Here is a 23128-nt window from a genome sequence, read left to right as displayed (position 1 = left end):
TATATATATATATATATATATATATATATATATATGGGTAAAGTACTAAATTGGTCCTCTAAGTTTGGGCGTAATTCTGTTTTGATCCTTAAAGTTTAAAGTGTTTTATTTGAATAAAAAAAAAGTTTCATTTAGCATCAATTTAGTACCACAGTGAGGTCAAAATTAAATAATTAACAAAATATCCTACATAACAACAGTTCAAAAACAAAATCGATAATCTAGTATAGTATTTATTATAAAAGTAAAAGACAAAAATTTAAAAATGAATAAAATTTATTATTTTTTATCAGTATTTTTAATTAATAATTTAAATTTTTTAGTCTAGTAATTCAATATATTTTTAGTTTATATTTTTAAATATTGTTAAGAATCTCGTTAGGGAGCCAATGAAATATTTGTACAATATGTACAATGGGCTATTTATTTGACCGAATATGAGTTAAAAATGAACATCCAAGATAAAATATTACTAATTTCTCAAACACAATACACCCATATTATCCAGAATATCCATTCGGATACCAAGGATAATAAACATCTGATATCCTACTGAATTGAACATCTCTAAATCTCCATTGTACACATTGTATAAATATTCTATTGACTTTCTATACTTCCTCTAACTACTAGCTAAAAAAATAAATTTTATTGATTTTCTAATATTTTTCAAAATAAAATTAATTATTCAAAAGATTTTTATTGCTCAGCAAGAATAAAATCGCAAATATCTTCTCTAAAAAAATTTTACAACGGATAATCCAATTATTGATAAAATCCAATTTGATTCCATTATTTTAGTTACTATGATAATCCGATGTAATCAAATATACCTTACCTTAATTAGTTTGGATATCAAACTTTGAATTATGAATTCATGACTAAGGTGAAATTAGGTTTGTCCTGATCTTGATCTGGCCTTAAATATATATCGAGTCTATCTTTTAGACCCTAATCCAATTCTAAATCCGATAAAACCTAAACATTTTCGAACCACAACTATATCGAATCTAAATCGAGTGAAAATTGGATTTTTAAAATTTTAAAAAGAATTATTTATTAAAAAACTTATTTATGATGCACTTATTTATAAAGAAGAAATTTGTTACCGAAAAATTGATATCTATATTTGAACTTGAATTTATCCATAAATTTTAATTTGATGCTTCTTTGATCTATTTTCTAATTCAACAAGTGTGATTAAAAATAAAACAATAAGCTTATAATTAATATAACATAATATTGAAATTAATTTAAAACATATATATTTCTTTTAGTTTTTTTTAGGATGCACATGGACCGAATGAAGTTGGATTCACCTTGATCTGACCCGATCCGAAATAATAATCGGGTCTATTTTTAAAACTCTTTATCCGATCCATAGTTGTAAAAATCGGACCGGACTGACTGATTCGACTGGAAAACCGATGAACCGATCAAACCAGTTAAAACGGCACAGACCAAAATCGAACCGGTCCAGTCAACAACAAAGTCAATGGTGAACATGCGTACTAATGATGTCATGCTGACGCCGGCATGCGAGTTGTAAATTTGTCCATAAATTTTAATTTGATGCTTTTTTGATCTATTTTCTAATTCAACAAGTGTGATTAAAAATAAAACAATAAGCTTATAATTCATATAACATAATATTAAAATTTATTTAAAACATGTATATCTTTTTTAGTTCTTTTAGGATGCACATGGATCGAATGAAGTTGGATTCGCCTTGATCTGGACCCGATGTGAAATAATGATCAGTTCTATTTTTAAAATTCTTATCCGGTCCATAATTATCAAAATTGGACCAGACTGACCGATTCGACTGAAAAACCGATGAATCAAATCTTGTACCAATCCGATTTAGTATACTAAATGCTTAAGAAAATAAACCGGTCAATACCGGTACGAACTGATCAAACCGGCACAGACTAAAATCGAACCGGTCCAGTCAACAACGAAGTTAATGGTCAGCATGCGTGAACTTTTAAAAATTGCATTGCAAGGTGCGGGAGTCAAACTTGGCTCTTCTCATGTGAAAATCAAGTTGACAACCAGTGCATCAATTTGTGTTTTGGTATCTTTTATGCTTTTTATAGTATATATTTTAGTATTTTCTAATATATCAAAGATTGTTATTCTTATTGTATCCAATTAAGATACTATATAGTAGTATGAACTAATTATATGTTTATATTTGTATTAGTTATTTACAGAATTCGACTTAATTGTTCTTAAAATATTAGTAAAAATATGTATTTCAAATTTTAATTTTAGGTTTTTGATTGTTTTATAATTTTTATTTACGTGAGAGCGGTTTTACCAGTTGGACCAATAACTCATCGGTTGAACCAATAAACCAGTAATTTAATCGGTTCGATTACTGGTTCAATTTTGACAACTATGATCGAGTCCTAGACTCGGTGAAATTACATCAAATTAACCCCTAAAATATTTAGAGTCGGATCGGATCTTCGGGCTGGCCCAAACCATGTGCACCCCTACTCGAACCGACTTAATTGAAAAAAAAAATATTTATATAATTTTTACTAATAATAATTTCATTATTTCTTTTTTCTCTTTTATTATTTATTTTTATTTGTTAGTGTTATATAATTTTTTTCCTATTTTTCTTATTTTTAAGTTTTATATATCCAATCTGATCTAATTAAATTTAATTGGTTTAGTTTTTAATGCACTCAATTTCGACCGAATTACACTCATAAAATATGTATGTTTATGTTTAAGAAAAAAAATAAAAAAAACACATACTCTGAATGGCTGAATGAAAGTACATAAAAAAATCCATTTAAAAAAAATACATATTCTGAATGGATGAATGAAAGTACATAAAATTTTGTTTTATCTAAAATAATGCTCTATTTAAAAGAATTAAATAGTACTAATTAATTTTTTCGTTAATAACACTATTAATTTTAAAAAATGACAAGTGAAAATAATAAGTATAATATCAACAATTAATAAGTCTAAAAATAAAATAGTTTAGGTTGTTTTATAATAACCTTGTTTGATAAAATAAATCTTATAAACAGAATAATGTTTAACAAAATTATTATAATGAAGATGTAAATTTATTTAAAATTTTGTGAAAATTTAACATATTTTTTTAAATAATATTATTTACACTTAAAAAAAACTCAACCAACTTAAAATATGGATATCATATTATTGACTACTAATTAAAGTACCAATTACATCTTAATTCATGCTTAACAATTACCTAACATGAAACTACAACACGAGTGTTAGTCATATCATATGAAATTATGGTTTATTTTAGATAAAAACACTAATACACTATCAAGTCTTTATGTTAACAAAAAAAAAATAATTGAGTCATAATTGCTATTGTAAGGTTAAAAAAATTTACCAAAAAAAAGCTTCTCTGTACTACTAAATTTTTCACCACATAATAATATATATTCTTTTTTCTTTCGAAAAAAAAAAGAATTTTTATTAAAAAAGATAAAGGTACAAAAATTCAAATAAAGATAATTAAGAAGATGAGAATTTTTCAAATAATACTAAACTCATTGCAGCTTATTATTACAGTAATAAAAAAGAATCAAATAGTTTTGCTCGCAGATAAGAAATCAAAAGTAAAATAATTTTACAAATAAAATCGATGTATTTGGTTTTATTTTTTTTTTTAGAAAGAAAATTTGTAAATATACATCAAACATATTTTAAAATATAGAAGTACTTCTCAAAAAGAAAGAGAATATATTATAATCTAAAAATAGAATAGGAGTTTAAATGAGATTAGTTAATAAATGAGATTAGTTAAAAGATGTAGCAGATCGAGAACCAATAAATATAGATACAAACATAAACTAAAGAGAGAAAAAATTTAGAGAATGGCTGAGTCTTCAAAGAGCGGGAAAAAGGAGCTAAAAAAAAAGAAGGTTAGGACAAATAATAAAAAAAATTAAAATGATAAAGATGAAAAAATAATGCTACATTGCCTATACATAACAAGAACTAGAAATGAAGAGCTAGAAGAAAAAAGCTTAAAAAGAAGCAGGAGCTGAATAAAAAATGTTAAGATAAAGAAGTTCAAATAGGTGAGCAGGAACGAAGGAGCTAAAAAACTGCAGGTCTCGGACGGATAATGAAAAACACTAAAATGGACCTACCTATAAGCCTATATCAGATTTGTTCTGGTGAAAGATAGAAGAAGGTTATACTTTTGTGAGTAGTGTGTGAAGTTAGTTCCACATCAAAGAAAATAAAGAAGAGTAAAGAATTTATAAGATGAAAGACTCATTAACTTACTATTTTAAGGTTTTTGAGTTGAATGTGGTATCTTTTTATCTTATATTTTCTCACTTAATTTTTTTTCGATCTCAGATAAGAGATTCATTAAATTATTATCTCAAAGTTTTGAGTTGGACGTGGTGTCTTCTCATCTTATATAATTTCTTTTTTTATAATTTCTTAGACAACGTAAAAAAAAAGAAAAATATATAAAAAAATTTAAAAAAAAATATTTGATAAATTAGTATTTTTTTATTTACTTATCCTAAAATAATATGTAACTTCTTTATTATAGAGAGATTTATAACCTATTTTATGATACAAATAGCAATATTATTTTTATGTTTAAATCAATATTTTACTTTCTTCATTAAATTCTATTTATTTTAACAAATATCTCAAACAAAACTAACTAAATAGTAAATACATACGTTTGTATATATACAGGTGACTTCTATTGTAACTTGATTGGTGGCTAAGCATAGGCTATAATTTGACTAGCTAGTAATATTATTACATGTAGTGCATAAAGTTATTATTGGAAATCATTCCTCATTTAGTCGAATGTGTGTTTAAAGTAACTTTAATGGCAATAAAAAAAATTTGTCTACCAAAAAGTAGTGTTAAGTTTTATAAGAGTTAAATCTTAAAATAGTCTCTACTTATACTCGAATCTCAAAGTGATTCTTGAATTTAATAATTATTTAAATTTGTGTCCAACTTATACTTCGGGACTTACACTAGTCTCTAACACGTTTTTCGTTCATCATAACACTAAAATTAAGTCGTTTTATATTTATTAAAAAAAAAAGAAAAATACCTCACCCTACTTTTTATATTTATTAAAAAAAAAACACTCCCATCCCACTCCTTCCGAGTCTCCTTCTCTCTTTTTCTTTCACTCCCATTCTCCTTTCCCAGTCCTTTCTGGTTCTCCTTCCTCTTTTCCTTCCACATTTGCATTTTAATTGAATATAATTGATTTTAATTCCTTTCTTTATTTCATTTGGAAGCCATTTCTTTCTTTTCTCTCATTTCTCTTCTTGCCTTTGGTCACCTTACTATCAGAGAAGAAGATGGTAGAAGCAAGTAATCTGAAGAAAGGAAGCAGAGGCTAGGCATGGTAATGTAAACCTAACTCATTTTCATTTTCTTCTTTAATTACATTGCAAGTTTTTCTCTGTTCTCTCTCCTCTCTCTTTCGGTCATTTCAACAGAGAAAGCATGGAAGCTAAAGCTAGACACCAAAGAGATGAAGATGCATGCTACAAGACCATCACAATGATGGCAAAAAAAGCAAACTAAAAGTATGTTGTGGCTAAGATTCTCATTCACTTGTGGTAAGATTTTGTGAAGAGATCTTGGCTTCTCCATACCAAAAATGGTTGAAGAAGATTTCGGTAAGAGAAGAAGATCCTTGGAGAGGATGGCTTGTCTCTGATTCTGCTCAACCACCACAGGAGGTAGCTACAGTGGCTACGTGATGGAAGAGGCAAAGATTAGAGCAGAATAAGCTATCATCATCATGAAGCATCAAGGGGCAGAAGTTCATCTTGGAGAGCAAGGCAAGGATGAAGGGCTCGGATTGATGAAGAGTGGTGACCAAGGAAGGACTAGAGGTAATTGCATGTTGGGTTTTGCATGGGTTATCTCTTCTATCTCTCTGGCTGAACCGGTTCTAGTTGAAGACACTACAAGAAAATGAAACATTTGTAACAAAAAAATTGTATCAAATTTAAAATTGTTACAAAAAAATAGTATTTTGTAATAATAATTAGTGATTGTTACAAAAGGATAATATTTTGTAACAACATTACAAGTTGTTACAAAATATGACTGTTTTATTTTGTTACAAATTATGTTAATTTTTGTAATGAGATGGTGTTTTGTTACAAAATATTGTAATATTTTGTAACAAAAAAAATAAGTTGCAAAAATTCAAAATATTTTGTAACAAAATATTTTTTTTTGTTTCAAAAACTCTAATTGTTTTGTTAATTTTAGAGATTAAATTAGTTTTTCAAATATTAATACTTTATGCTCCAATTTTATTAAAATTACCAAACTATCCCTATACCTAATTTTTACCAAAACACTAAATCCCCAAATCAACCTGCACTAACCCTAATTTCAAACACCCACAGTCTCCTATGTTTCCATCAGCACCGCCACTCAATTTCCTTCTCCCCTCTTCATTGAGTTCACATACATCACCGAGAGAGAAAGAGATCCGGGAAGAGAAAGCACTGACGGGAGAGGAAGACCGCGTAGCTCGCCACTGCCACGCCATGCCCAACCGCGTCACTGGTTGCCGGCTGCGCTTGCTGTTCGCGCCATGCCACTGCCCAATCGCCGAACTGCTGCATGTGAGAAGCTGTGCCGTCATTGTCGTTGCAGTCCCATCCATGGCTCCCGAGCCCGCACCTCGCCGCCGCGTTGTTGTTAGGGGAAAAGGGAGACGCGATGATAAGGAAAGGGAGGAGCTACAGCCACCGTGCCTGGTCTCCGATGTCGCTGAACTTCGACCGCCGCCGTTCCTACCGCCGTTGAAGCCACGGTCGCCATCGTCTTTGAGTGCCAGAGAAAGAAAGAGAGCTCGAGGAAGAGAAGGACGCGATAGAGGTGAAGAACGTTGTTCCGCCATGCATCGTTGCCGTTCTGGGCTGCACCGCCGTGGATGTGGCCGCTGGAAACTGCCGCGAGAACCTCTGTCTTCTGAGTAAGCATTTTTTTTGTTTCCGAAAGCTTTGAAATCAGTATTCCGATATAAGTTGTCACAGGTTCTGAGTTGTTGGTATTGTAGGGTTGAGTTCTGATGATTTCATTTCAAATCTAAGGTTGCCATTGAAGGTTAGACTTGTTTGCCAATTTTATTATTCTAAATAAATTTGCCCAGACTTCTTCATTACAAATACAATCTATTTTAAAATGGACAGTTTTTTTAGTCTTCCTATGTTTTCCTGATAATGCAACACAGGGTCCTGAATCCTGATAATGTAAACTTTATTTTTAATTGATCCAATGTTGAGTACTGTTGTTGTGTGCTTGTTAATACCACCAATACTTACTGATTTTAATTGTTCATTGCTTAGTCATGGTGATTCTTTTAATTATTGAATGCCAATGATATTTTTTCTTATAAATGATAATGAGTAATGGTTTGGGGTTTGGCTTGAAGCCTGAAACTTAATTGAACTGATTGTATTTGCCCACCTATCTGCAGTGGCTGAAGATGATGCTTCCTTGGTCAAGCAAATTGGCCAGAGTTTCCAGTATTCTAAAATAGAGGTATATTCCTCTTCTTATATTCATGAATAGTCAGTTTTGTTCCTTGTTAACATACATGCATCATCTATGTATGGAAGACTAAACATAGATCGAATCTATTTTCTTATCAAGGCAAGAAGGGAGGAACAAATCCAAGCTGCTCATGACGAAGCCATGTTTGGTACTTCAGCACTTCCACCTCCTACCAGTACTGACAGTGATCCTGAAAGGGAGAATGAGAAAGAAGTTGATAAAAAAGCTGTTGTTACAAGTCTCTTAAGTGAAACGGTAAGTGGTTTCACTGCAGACTTATGTGGATAAGCATGATGAGTCATTTAAGTAATCCTTGTATTTGTGTGTGCATTTGTTGTTGAATAATTTCTCACATTAAGTTGTTATTGCTGCTCTATACTTGTTGTTGGTTGCTGCTGATTTTCCCCCCTCATTGCTTGCTTGTTGAATGATTGTTAAATTCAATGAGAAAGGAAATGCTGCTGAGTTATTGTTGTTTGTGTTGGAATAGATGATGGTTGCTGAACTGAGATTGGTTTTATTAATAAATCTGTTGTTGAAATCGTTTAGTTTGGCTTGATTGATTTTCTGTTGAATTAATGGATAAACTGTTGTGCCCCTGCTGCTTGCAAGTGTAATAGTTATTGACTTCAATGAATAGAATGCTGCCTGAATCCATTACTTTTGTTCATTTAACTATTTTGGGTGATGTATGATGGGCCATTGATTGCTGTTCTGCTGAGTGCTGCTCTGCTTCTTGCTGGTTGGATTAGTTTTAATTGTTTCCTCATGTTTTCTTGCTGAAATTTGCTTATTTACTTCCTTCCTATGAATTCATTATGATTTTTTGTGTTTTTAACTGTCAAAGAATTCATATGGAATTTGAATTGATTGATTGAAATTGTGAAATAGACAAATTTACTGCTGAAATACTGCCGGAATTTATCTTAAGCTGTTTTCAATATTCATCTTTGATTCAATTAATTGATTGAGTTGGTATTTAATTGCTTTTGGTTTTCAACTGTTGCTAAGCTCAATTGATTGATTATCCGACTAAGTGCTTCACTGTTTTGGTTGTTGGAAGCTGGAAGCTTGGGTTTTGTTATTCACTATTTGGTTGCTCAATTAAACTGCATTGTGTTGTTTGAGCAAACAAGTTCTATTTGACGAATTTCTGTGTCAAAATAGACCCTTGTTTGCTACATGGTTTCTGATTGCCTCAAGATATTTCTTTTGACTATGCACCTAACTTTTTGTTTCGGATTTTCTTATTTATAGGAGTGCTGAAATGGTGACCACATGCTACTTTGAGGGCTCAAGAATATTTTGATTTATAGAGACACTAATCTATGTTAGAACTTTTAACTTTTGGTTGAACTTGTGCAAGACATATAACTTGTAGAACTAATCAATATACTCACTAATGTTATTTTGTTTTAAAACAATTTTAGCTAAATAAGGCATGTTTGAATTATGTATGTTTTTACATATTATATAAATGTAGACTTGCTTAATAAAATAGTTAATATATTAGTTAATTAAAAAAAATGTTACAAAATAATTATTTTACTTTTGTAACTAAAGAAAAAAAATGTTACAAAATCAAGTTACATTTTGTAACAAAATTTTTTGATAGGAAAAAATAGATTGTCACGAAAAATACCTTGAAGATCAAAATTTGTTACTACTTTTGTAACGGTTTCTGGTTTTTTGTATCAGAAAAAATTGTTACAAAACATCATATTGAATTGTAACAGTTCCATTTTTCGTTACAAAAACTTTTTGTAACGGGACTTACTGCAACGGCTCCTTTTTTGTTACAAAAAACTTTTGTTTCAAAATTTTGACGTTTTGTAACAATTTTTTTGGTTACAAATATGCCTTTTTCTTGTAGTGAGAAGAAGAAGATTGGCTTGGTTTATTTGGTTTCAACCTTGGAAGCTGACGTTAGGATTTTTGCCAATAAAGAATTTTATAAAAACAGTCGCGTTGTAGATATACTCTCTAAACCAACAGAAATCCCTTCGTACAAATGTTTTGGTTGTCACAAGTAACAAACCCCTAAATAAATTGATAACGAAGTATTCAAATCTCGGGTCGTCTTCTCAAAAAACTGCAGGGAAGTATGTTCTTATTATTGGTTATGGAGATTGTAAATTGGGGTTTTGAGAATGAGGAGTGAATAGTTTAATTAGCAAACAAAGTAAATGAAGAACAAGTAAATTTAAATGGCAAGTAAAATAAATAAATGACTGTAAATAAATTTTTGGCAAGGTATGAGAAATTAGAGGTCCTATCCTAGCTATCCTTATCAATGATGATGAGAATTGAATCTTAATTCCACTTTGTTAACCTTTACTAAGATAAAGGAAGGTCAAGGGATTAATTGGTTTGATCTTCGAATCCTATTTATTTCCTAAGAAAAGATTGGGATTATTGAAGTTCATTTAATTAACAAGATAACAATTATCATTCATGTTTGAGTTTGATAACTCCTGAGTTACTGATTTCTTAACCAAGACCAAAAGGAGAAAAGTAAATCTACTGGAATAAAAATGTCTTCAGTTGGGAATAACAATAATGTAAATAAGAGAAAGCAATATTAAACTGAAATACCTCAAATAACATTAATTCAAAAGAGTAATATGTAACATGAATGTAGCATAAGCCAAATAGGCAACATAACTAATATAAGCATTAAAGTATCTAAAAGTAAGAGATAAATATAAAGTAAAAGAATATTGAACCTGGGATCGAGAGTCACTCCTAAAACTAAGAGAAATCCTAAATCCTAATCCTAAGAGAGAAGAGAGAGGAGAGAACCTCTCTCTAAACTAAATCTAAATCATGAAAACTAAACTAAAGTGGTGACTCTTTTTGAATGGATGCATTCTCCCACTTCATAACTTCTGGTCTATGCCTTCTGGACTTGGATTTGGGCCAAAAGGGCTTCAGAATTCGCTGGGAGTGTTTTCTGCAATTTCTGGTGCGTGGCCTCTGTCACGCGTCTGCGTGGGTCACGCGGTCGCGTCATTCGGAATTTTTCTTGTCACGCGGTCGCGTCAGTCATGCGGCCGCGTCGCTGCTTCTTCGCGCTTGGCATGCGTCCGCGTCGCCCATGCGATCGCGTGGATGCCAGTTTCTTCACAAACTCTGTTTTATGCTTTCCTTCCATTTTTGTATGTTTCCTTTCCATCCTTTAAGTAATTCCTACCTTAGAAGATCTGAAACTACTCAACACACTAATCACGGCATTGAATGGAAATAAAGGTAATTAAAATAATTAATTTTAAAGCATAGGAAACATATTTTTCACATACATCATATAATAAGGAAGGGAAAGTAAAACCATGCAATTAATATGAATAAGTGGGCGAAGGATTGAATAAATCACTCAGATTAAGCACAAAATATATCATAAAATATGGGTTTATCAACCTCTCCACACTTAAACAATAACATGTCCTCATGCTAAGTCCAAGAGTAATGTTAGGTTAAAGTGGTGGAATGCCATGCAATGCAATCTAATCTAAATGCAACTACCTAGATGCATCATGCAATTCTAATTTTTTTTCACTTGTATATAAAGCTTGCATGTAGTTGAATTAATTCACATTCTCAAGGAGTCATATATATATATATATATATAGCCAAACCTTAGATAATGATAAAGCACTTTTACAGTTGAGATGGGAGAGAAAAATATTTTATAAACTTGCAAGACAATTAATAATTCAAACAGAGATATATGTTAATGAGCTATTGAACCCTCACTGGATTTTGTGTTTATTCTCTAGTCACTCAGTGTTTATTGGGTTAATCACTCTATTCTTCTTTTTATCCTTACTTTCTATAACTTTGTTCTTCATCTAACCAATCAACAATTATAGAATATAGACATACCAAAAATCATGAGGTCTTTAGTTAAGGTTGTAATGGGGCCAAGGTAAAGGTAAGAGTATATGTATAAGGCTAAGTGAGCTAATAATTGAATCCTTAATTAGTCTAAGATCTCACCTAACATACATACTTTCTAAAGCAAAGCTTCTTTACCTATTTTCCCATATTTTCCCACTTTTGATGTTACATGCTCATGTTTCAATATTTATTATTTTTATCCTATGTGCATTGCTTTATTTCTCATTTGGGGAATTCTTTTTGTGTCCCCTTTATTTAAATACTGAAAAATAATATTTTTCTTTAAACACATAGTAATTCAGTTAATTTGATTTCACATGAGCATGCTTCCCAAAACTCTTTATTTTAAATTATTTTATTCTTTTCAACTTTTTCTACCTTTTATTTTTATCATCCATGTTCCCAATAGGTTTTTCTGCATTTAAACCATACATACTTCCTATCTTAAGCTAACCAAGGATTCAACTTGGGATTTTTATTTTGTTTTTCTGCTTAAGGCTAGTAATGTGGTTTATAGAAAAAAAGGGATTTAAAGGCTCAAGGGGGCTAACAAGGGTGATGTGAAAGGTAGGTTATTTTGGGATAAGTGAGATAAAATCAAATAATGGCCTCAATCACTCTCTTGGTATGTATTTCTATTCTATAATCGGACATATAGATTAAAACAAAGTAAAGAACACCAGAATACAAAAGAAGGGTGCTGACTGGATAGGGATCTCGGGGTCTACAGCCTGAATCTGAGGCGGAGCCTCCTGATGTGATGCTGCCTGCTGGGTGCCTGCCTGCTCTGCCTCGCTCTGGGGATGGGTCTCCGCCTCGTGATCATCCGCCTCCTCCTCAGATGCCTCGGATGGTGTGTCAAGCTCGGAGGGGATGTCGCCAGAGCGTATCATCAGCTTCAGGTGCTCATAGCGTTGCTTGTTGCGACGCTCTATCTGGTCAAGCCGTCGAAACAGGCGGTGCACTAAATGATAGATGGGCTCTGGGGCAGGTGGAGGTGCAGTGGTGGTGGCAGGGGTAGCTGTGGAAGAAGAGGGGCCGGCAGATGGTGTGGCTGTGTCAACAGTAGCAGTAAGGAATGGAGGTCTGTAACCCAAAGTCAGAAAGTTCCTGCTGTGCGGGATAATCTTCTTGCATTCTGCAGCAGGTGGCTTTTCATCAGCATCCTCCCAAGGCACGTCAACTCGACGTCCTAGCTGTGTAATCAGATAAGGAAAGGGAAGAGTGCCTCGGACGTGGACCCTGGCCATATAGTACCGGATAAAGCGTGGCAGGTACAGGTCCTTACCCTCCATCACACACCATAGGAGGGTGATCATAGCGGCTGGTATCTCAGTCTCGTGAGTACTCGGCATAATGAAGTTGCTAAGTATCTGATGCCATAGCCGAGCCTCATCATTCAAGTAGATCCGCTTGATTCCCTTTGGCATGGTAGTGTTCTAACCCATAATACAAGGAACAATCGGGTCAAGGGCTATCTGGGCCTTGACTGCATCCCAATCAAATCGCATGAAGCGCATATCCTCCTCAGCTTTTTGATAACCATCCAGCTTATCAGTTTTAGGCAGAAGCTTCAGAACTTCTTCAATGGCCTCTTCAGTGACCAGAATCTGCTTTCCTCTAAGGTTCACTGCATCTAGGGAGGTTTTGAAGTAATTGCAGTAGAATTCCCGAACCCAAGATGCATTGACCTCAGTCAGGGGTCTTTCCAGGAAGAACCAGCCTCTTTGTTTGATCTGGTCAGAGGTGTATTGTTGGAGTTCTTCTGGGATCTTCAAAGTTCTCTCCAGGTATAGGTTCCTGGAGGCTGCAAACACCGGATACCTCAGCTCACAGTATCGGTTTGCAAACTTTACTGGATCAGTAGCAGGGATTAGCTGGTCGGCCTTCTCCTGCGGGGTAAAATTTTTCTCCCGCGAGGAGGCATCATGCATGAGATCTATGATAGACATAGAGGCTTCTCCTCTTTTCCGTTTGCCAGTTGTTGCCTTTCCTTTCCCTTTTTTGTGGGAGTCCGACATCCTGAAAAACAGAATTCAATGATATAATAAAACAGGAAAACAAGGAGGCAATTTACAAAAGAAGCACATAATGGCAAAGGAACAGGAGAGTAATGAATATGAGCTAAGTAAATGTGCATTAAGGATTGAATAGGAGTTAAAAGTTCGAAAAGAAGAAATCACAATCCAAAATGTAATTGAATTAATGTTAAATAGAAAAATTAACATCATGCCATGGTCAGAATGTTAAAAGAAAGTGAAAGAAAATCAGAAGAGAAGTTTTGAAAGGTTAGGTTGGTTAGAATTGAAAAAGAGTTTATGAAGTTAACATTAGTGGGTTAGTAAAAATTGGTTTAAAGTAAGTAGCATAATAAAAATATTCCAAGTAACAAGTATTCACAGTTAGAAGCTATAAGTAACTCATAACTAAATAAGGAAAACAGGTTGATGATGATTCAAATAGATATAGAAATAGCAAAAATTGGAATCAAACATCAAAAATGTAATTTATGAACCAGAAAATCAAAAAGGATAAGAAAGCATGCCCTGGCAGTCATGAATTGGTTTGGTTAAAGCAGAGGAAAGCAGAGTTCAAAATGCCAAAACCAAAACATGAATGAAAACATTTTACAGAAATTTGGGCAGCATCCCGGCTAAAATTGGATTGTCCCGGAAAATAAACAGCAATCAAATAGTTCATATGAATCAAAATTAAAGCTGCAATTACAAATAGGGAATATAAACATGAAAATGCAGTGTACAGAGCAGCAAGAAACAAGAAAGTACATCATATGAACATTACAATCATCACAGCAACAGCAGAATAAAACAAGAAACACGAACAGCGCAATTAAACAAACCTAAATCCACTAACCACATCCTAGGCTACCTAACAACCTAAAATCTACTACAACATGCATATCTAACTAGCCTAATGACGAACATAAATAGAAAAAATGAATTAACTACGAAGGATAGAAGGGTGGCGTTCGTCGGAACCTGGTAAAAGTAAGAAAGAGAGTGGGGGCAGAGAGGTGACTGGGGATGGCGGCGGTGGCGTCCGGCGCGGCGGAAGAGGGTGGCGCGGCGGCGGTGGTTGCTGTTCGGAGGAAAGGAGGGAGAAGATTAGCAAATAAAGAAAATGAAGAACAAGCAATTTAAATGGTAAGTAAAACAAACAAATGACTGTAAATACTTTTGGCAAGGTATGAGAAATTAGAGGTCTTATCCTAGCTATCCTTATCAATGATGATGAGAATTGAATCTTAATTCCACTTTGTTAACCTTTACTAAGATAAAGGAAGGTCAAGGGATTAATTGGTTTGATCTTCGAATCCTATTTATTTCCTAAGAAAAGATTAGGATTATTGAAGTTCATTTAATTAACAAGATAACAATTATCATTCATGTTTGAGTTTGATAACTCCTGAGTTACTGATTTCTTAACCAAGATCAAAAGGAGAAAAGTAAATCTACTGGAATAAAAATGTCTTCAGTTGGGAATAACAATAATGTAAATAAGAGAAAGCAATATTAAACTGAAATACCTCAAATAACATTAATTCAAAAGAGTAATCTGTAACATGAATGTAGCATAGGCCAAATAGACAACATAACTAATATAAGCATTAAAGTATCTAAAAGTAAGAGATAAATATAAAGTAAAAGAACATTGAACCTGGGATCGAGAGTCACTCCTAAAACTAAGAGAAATCCTAAATCTTAATCCTAAGAGAGAAGAGAGAGGAGAGAACCTCTCTCTAAACTAAATCTAAATCATGAAAACTAAACTAAAGTGGTGACTCTTTTTGAATGGATGCGTTCTCCCACTTCATAACCTCTGGTCTATGCCTTCTGAACTTGGATTTGGCCAAAAAGGGCTTCAGAATTCGCTGGGAGCATTTTCTGCAATTTCTGGTGCGTGGCCTCTGTCACGCGTTCGCGTGGGTCACGCGGTCGCGTCATTCGGAGTTTTCCTTGTCACGTGGTCGCGTCAGTCATGCAACCGCGTCATATGTGTTCTGCTTAAGGCGCGCGGTCGCATAAGTCATGTGGCCGCGTCGCTGCTTCTTCGCGCTTGGCATGCGTCCACGTCGCCCATGCGATCGCGTGGATGCCAGTTTCTTCACAAACTCCGTTTTATGCTTTCCTTCCATTTTTGTATGTTTTCTTTCCATCCTTTAAGTCGTTCCTGCCTTAGAAGATCTGAAACTACTCAACACACTAATCATGGCATCGAATGGAAATAAAGGTAATTAAAATAATTAATTTTAAAGTATAGGAAACATGTTTTTCACATACATCATATAATAAGGAAGGGAAAGTAAAACCATGCAATTAATATGAATAAGTGGGTGAAGGATTGAATAAATCACTCAGATTAAGCACAAAATATATCATAAAATATGGGTTTATCAGAGGCTTCTCCCTATAAGTAAGGGTGAACAGTCAGGGTTTGATTCAAGGAGTGAGAGTGCAAAGCACAGGGTTCTCAGAGCTACCTAAGCTAACAGAATTTCTTCTCCTTCAATGTTCTCATTTTGTAATTTTTCTGTTTAATTTTGTCATGTCTTGAGTCTTATGGAAAAGGCAAACAGTGAGGTTTGTATGAAAAAGCCATAGAGCAGAAAAAGGCAGAGAGTGCAAAATTAAAAGAAAAAACCATAGATGTCCTTAGAGGTCCTTTGTACATTTGTGTTGTGTTTCATGATTCTGTGGAAATCCCCTTGCAAGTTGAGTTAGCACTTTGCAGTGAAAGCTTGGCAGTGACCAAGTCAAGTTCAGTTTGGGTTTAGATTCTGGACTTGTCCCAGATAGGAAGGGTAGTTCCTAGGGAGAGTTGGTGTTTGTAATCAAGAAAGATTATAGTGAAATTCCATCATTGTTGTGATGGAGACTGTATGTAGGCTGCACTGCACTTAGCAGCTGAACCAGGATATATCTGGGTGTAATATTCTCTCTCTTTTACTCCATTTCTATTTCTACTGCACAGGAGATAAAACTAAAAATATCTCGTGCTGACTGACGAGACAAAAAAAAAAGTCTCGTGGCTGGGTACGAGACAAAAGAAAAAGTCTCGTGGCTAGTTACGAGATAAAAAAACAAAAAATTTCCAGAAGCAGTTTCAAAATCTAGCAAGTATTGTCAAGTGAAAAGGGGGCTAACATTCAACCCCCCCTTCTCTTAGCCACTGATAACCATCAATTGGTATAGAGCTTGGTCTCAAAGAGATCAAGCTTTGCAGCTTGGAGAAAAGCTCCATATGGCAGAAAACAGTGGCTCAAATCTGGTGTCTTATAACCTGATTGAAGGACAGACAAGCAACAGACCTCCTATTTTCAATGGGAAAAACTACACCTATTGGAAGGAGAGAATGAAGATCTTTGTGCAAGCAGTGTATTACAAACTTTGGAAGATTATCCTGGAAGGTCCTCAGTATCCAACCGTCACAAGTGCCGAAGGAGTTGTCTCTCCTAAACCAGAAGCAAGCTGGACCGAAGAAGATAGAAAGAAGGTTGAGCTCAACGCCAAGGCCATCAACTTACTCAACTGTGCTATCAGCTTCGAGGAATACCGACGAGTATCACGATGCACAACGGCAAAGGAAATCTGGGACAAACTTCTAGTTACTCATGAAGGAACCACCATTGTAAAGAAGATCAGGATAGATATGTTAAACAGAGAGTATGAAATGTTTACAATGAAGGAAGGAGAATCCATTGATGAGCTGTTTGAGCACTTCAACACCATTATTGTTGGCTTGGATGCTATGGGAATCAAGTATCTTGAATCTGTGCTAGTGAGAAGAGTGTTAAGATGTCTCACAAAAGAGTGGAAAACAAAAGCATTAATTATTTCTGAGAGTAGTGGTCTTGACTCCATGACATATGATGATTTGAGAGGAAATTTACTTGCTTTTGAAAACACCTATTTGAAAAAAGATTCAAAAAAGAAAGGAATAGCTTTCTCATCTGTTACTAACCCTCTGGATGATGAATCTAGTGATAACTCATCTGAAAATGAATTTGTGTTGTTTGCAAAAAAATTCAGGAAAATGGTGAAGCTCAAGGAGAGAGGCAAAGGAGGCAGCTCAAGAAAACAGAAGAAAGATTTCAGCAAGGTGACTTGCTACAACTGTAAAGAAATGGGGCACTTCAAATCTGACTGCCCTAAGTTAAAGAAGGAAGAAAAGCCGAAGAAAGGAAAGAAAAAGGGACTGATGGCATCATGGGAAGATCTGGAAAATGACTCTGAAGACGATGAAGAATCTAAAACAAAGTCGCAACCATGCCTTATGGCTGACCATGTTGAACAGGTAATCATCCCGAACCCTGACACTGAATCTCTTCATCTTATGATAGATCATCTTTCTGAAAAAATAAGATGCTTTTTGCTGAATAATCAAGATCTTGAACAACAAATCACCATCCTTAAAGCAGAAAATAGTTTTCTCAAAGAAAAAGTAAGGGAGGCCGAAACTGCTTGTGAACTTGTTGAAGAAAATAAGCAGTTAAAAGCCCAACTTAGGAGTTGTGAAAGTGACCATTCTGTTGTTGCATATGTAAACTGTTTTAAAGAAAATGAAGAGTTGCTTGAAGAGGTTAAAAGACTTAAAGATGACTTAGCCAAATTCACTCAAAGTTCTGAAAATCTAAATCAAATCTTGACTAGTCAAAAACCTCTTTATGATAAGGCTGGCTTGGGGTTCTATAAATCTGTTGAGAAACCTTATTATGAAAACATTGCCTCATCTTCCAATGATACAAGGTTTCAAAACCCAACAAGCTTTAACAAAACAGCAACTCCAAGGTTTTGTAGGCTATGCAACCGAAATGGACACTTTCCCATTCAATGCTTTTTTGGTGAGAGGATGATTGGTGATAAGGTTTACAAGGTTGTTTTTTATTATAATGGTTTAGGACACAAGAGATGGTTTAACGTGAAAGGATCCAAAAAAATTTGGATACTTAAGGTCACTTGAGCTTGTTTTGTAGGTATGCCTAGCATCCAAACGGAAGGAGAATATGTGGTATATGGACAGCGGATGCTCTAGGCATATGACCGGAAAGATAACCTTCTTCATAAATCTTGATGAATATGATGGAGGATTTGTCACTTTTGGTGATGATGCTAAAGGAAAGATTGTGGCTGTTGGGAAAGTTGGTAAAAGCTTTTCATCTTGTATAAATGATGTTCTTCTTGTAAATAGTTTGAAACATAATTTACTTAGTGTAAGTCAATTGTGTGATCTAGGTTTTGAAGTTATTTTTAGAAAGTTTGTGTGTTTGGTTGTTTGTGAAAAATCTGGGGATATTTTATTTGAGGCTAAAAGGTGCAATAATGTGTATGGATTGACTCTTGAGGACTTGAAAGAACAAAATGTAACATGTTTTACTTCTCTTGAATCTGAAAAATGGCTATGGCATAGAAAGTTGGGTCATGCAAGCATATACCAAATTTCTAAGCTAGTTAAGAAAAATCTGGTTAGATGAATTCCAAATATCAAATTTGATAAGGATCTTACTTGTGATGCTTGCCAATTGGGCAAACAAGTAAAATCCTCTTTTAAACCAAAAGATGGAATCTCAACCAAAAGGCCATTAGAGATGTTACACATTGATCTTTTTGGTCCAACAAGAACTCAAAGTTTAGGAGGTAAACACTATAGTCTTGTTGTGGTAGATGATTACTCTAGATTTGGTTGGGTATTTTTTCTTACTCATAAAAATGATGCTTTCCATGTATTTTCAACCCTTTGCAAGAAAATTCAAAATGAAAAAGATTTAAAAATTGCCCATTTGAGAAGTGATCACGGAAGAGAATTTGAAAACCAAGACTTTGAAAAATTCTGTGATGATTTTGGAATTGCTCATAACTTTTCATGTCCTATAACCCCTCAACAAAATGGGGTGGTTGAGAGAAGGAATAGAAGCCTTCAAGAGATGACTAGGGCCATGCTTTGTGAGAATGAGATTCCAAAAATTTTTATGGGCTGAAGCTGTAAATACAACTTGTTACATTTTGAATAGGACCATTATTAGAAAAGGGTTGAAGAAAACTCCTTATGAGCTATGGAAAGGGACCCCTCCAAATCTTAAGTATTTTCATGTTTTTGGATGCAAATGCTTTGTACTTAACAATACAGAAAACCTTGGCAAATTTGATCCAAAATCCTATGAAGGAATGTTTGTTGGATACTCCACCACTAGCAAGGCCTATAGGATTTATCTCAAAGAACATAGGACCATAGAGGAATCCATACATGTTACTTTTTGTGATTCTAATTTAATTCCCAGTTCTGTGATAGATAATGATTCAGATTGTGAAGAAGCTGGAACAAGTAAAGAAAATCTCAAATCTGCTCAAAACGAAGAATCTGCCAGTTCAGTTTTGTCTCGTCAGATTGGAGGAGACATTTCCATTTTGTTTCTTGAGCCAGCACGATAAACTGAAACAGTGAGACCCCCAGAAGCTCATCAAAGCACAACACCACTCCGGAAGCCTAGGGAATGGAAGTCTATGAGAGGCTATCCTCATGACTTTATCATTGGTGATCCCTCTCAAGGTGTAACAACAAGATCCTCAACCAAAAGGCAATCCGAACCAAGCAATTTTGCCCTCTTGTCACAAATGGAGCCCAACAATGTCAAACAAGCTCTTGAAGATCCCTCATGGGTCAAAGCAATGCAAGAAGAGCTTGCCCAATTCGACAAGAATGAGGTTTGGATACTAGTACCCCATCCGGATGGTAAGAAAGTTACGGATACCAAGTGGGTGTTTAAAAATAAACTTGGTGAGGATGGACAAGTTGTTCGTAACAAGGCTAGATTAGTGGCCCAAGGTTACGATTAAGAAGAGGGAATATACTTTGATGAGTCTTTTGCTCCGGTAGCAAGAATGGAAGCAATTAAGTTGCTTCTTGCCTATGCTGCCCATAAAGGTTTCAAAATGTTTCAAATGGATGTTAAATGTGCTTTTCTTAATGGCTTTATTGATAGAGAAGTGTATGTGGCTCAACCTCTCGGTTTTGAACATAAAAATTTTCCAAATCATGTTTTTAAACTCTCAAACGCCCTTTATGGCCTTAGGCAAGCTCCAAGAGCTTGATATGAAAGGCTTAGTGCCTTCCTATTGAAAAATCACTTTCAAAGGGGAACCACCGACACAACTTTATTCATTAAAGCATCTAATGATGATATTCTCCTAGTTCAAGTTTATGTGGATGACATTGTATTTGGTTCGGCCAATGAGTCCTTGTGTGAAGAGTTTGAAAAACTCATGACTAGTGAGTTTGAGATGAGTTTAATGGGAGAGCTAACTTTCTTTCTTGGCCTCCAAATTAAACAAACTCCTAGTGGTACCTTTATTCACCAAGAAAAGTATGCAAAAGAACTTATCAAAAAGTTTGGCCTAGAAAGTTCCAAACCAATGGGTACACCAATGCATCCAAACACAAAACTTGAAAAGGATGATGATGGCAAAGATGTGGATGAAACAAGGTATAGAGGAATGATAGGTTCACTCATGTACCTTACCTCTTCTAGACCGGACATTGTTCAAAGTGTGGATGTATGTTCAAGATTTCAATCTCACCCAAAAGAATCCCATCTTTCAGCCGTTAAGCGCATCATTAAATACATTAAGGGAACTAGTGATTATGGCTTGTGGTATCCTAAATCTGATGATTTTTGTGCAGTAGGGTTTTGTGATGCAGATTATGCGGGAGATAGAGTGGATAGACGGAGTACATCCGGCATGTGTTGCTTCCTTGGAAGCTCACTCAACATGTGGTCAAGCAAAAAGCAAGTCACAGTGGCTCTATCCACAGCTGAAGCTAAATATATTTCTGCATCTGCATGTTGTTCACAATTAATTTGGTTAAAAACGCAGTTGGAAGATTACAAATTAAAGATCAATAGTATACCCTTATTTTGTGATAATATGAGTGCTATTAACATCTCAAAAAATCCTGTTTTGCACTCAAGAACCAAGCACATTGAAATTAAATATCATTTCATTAGAGAACATGTGCAAAAGGGTACTATTGATATTCAATTTATAAAATCTGAAGACCAACTCGCTGACATTTTTACAAAACCCCTCTGTGAAGACAGATTCTGCTCTGAGAAAAATTTTGGGAATGATAGAATTAAGTTTTGTTGATAATTTGTGAAATTTTTAATTCTGTTTGGTTGTCTCGTAGGAAGGCAGGAGACATTTTTAGGACATGAGAAATGTGCCATGATTTAGGGGGAGACTGCGCTGACTTTAATTCTCTTGGGCCCCACCAAATCTGTTTGACCTTACTCTGACCAGTTTTTGAATTCTTCCTTTGTGTTAATCACATTTGTTATGTTTCATTGATTTGTTGCCATGTTTTGCTTTGTTACGTTTCATTGATTTGTTGTCCTATTTTGTTTTGCTTTGATCTGGCTCTGTTTTGAGCACTTTATGGATTAATTTCGACTTGAGCTTTGATTGTCATTGATAAATTTATTTGCTCAAATGTATATGTGATATGGAATTTTATTAAGGTGTTTAAAAAAAATATTTTCTTGTGAAAATATGATTCGGTCTTAAAGGATCCAAATCCTTGAAATTTCCATCTTTTAGGAATCCTTTGGAGCTTGTACACAGTTTTTGCTTTCTTGTTTTGGTATTGTATTTGGATACTATGGACCATTGTGTTTTGGTAGAAAATAAATATTCTGCTGTTTGGTATATTGTTTTCATTTATTTTGCAGGACCCCCATTAATGACAAAAGGGGAGGAAAAGATGAAAAAATTGAAAGAACAAGGGCTGAAATCATTTTTGATTCATGATCACCCCTGTGCATAAACTCTATGTTCCAATGATTATGATCTATTTTGTTGAAATGCTTGCTGTATTTAGGACAATTCTCTTTGTTTTGTTGAAATGCTTGCTGTATTTGGAACTTAGTTAGTTATGATAACTTTCTTGTGCTCTGATATGTTGGATAATTTGTTTGCTCTGATATGACTCTGTTTAAGTGAAAACATTTTTCTTGCTGTAAATTAATAATTTTTACTCTGATATGTTGACTGAAAAATGTTGTTCAAATTATTTGGCAGCAAATTGTTTTGAATTATCAATTGTGTTTTTGGTTGCTATGAACTCTGTACTCAAGCATTTTGTTTGCTATTGAGCAGAAAATCATTTATATGATAACAAATGAGTTTTGTTTATCACTTTATTTCTGCTCATAAATCAAGCCATTCAATATTTCAAAATACCATATGTTAAATACATGATGGCTTTAGGCTTGATAAAACATGTTACAGGAAAAGCTTCCCTTGGTAAAATGGCATATATTAAGAGAGAGCCATGTAACAATTGGAAAGGGGAAGGAATCCTAATCTTCAAAGGGAGTACTCTAATATTTGATTTCTTTCCATTTCAATTTTTAATAATGTTTGTCATTAAGGGGGATATTGATGAGTTTGGAAAACTCTAAGTTAACATTTGTGATGACTAAACATTATTAATTTAATTAATTATAAAAATATTAATTTAATTTCAATTCATGTATGTTGATTAAATTAATTTTTGCTATGCAGGTTATGTTTGGGACATAAATAAAAGAAAACATTCCAAGCTCAATTATATTCAGTATTGATACAAAAATATTTTA

The 23128-nt window shown here is 34.1% G+C and overlaps 1 long non-coding RNA gene across 1 annotated transcript; it reads left to right on the top strand.

Moving 5' to 3' along the window:
- On the top strand, positions 7335-8925 carry LOC107617586. The gene is made up of 3 exons (XR_001614985.2): positions 7335-7566; positions 7678-7833; positions 8836-8925. It is a non-coding gene; the product is annotated as an uncharacterized LOC107617586 (long non-coding RNA).

Source organism: Arachis ipaensis, chromosome B09 (assembly GCF_000816755.2).
Source record: "Arachis ipaensis cultivar K30076 chromosome B09, Araip1.1, whole genome shotgun sequence".
NCBI classification, from domain to species: domain Eukaryota; kingdom Viridiplantae; phylum Streptophyta; class Magnoliopsida; order Fabales; family Fabaceae; genus Arachis; species Arachis ipaensis.
This window is presented reverse-complemented; position numbering and strand designations above follow the sequence as displayed.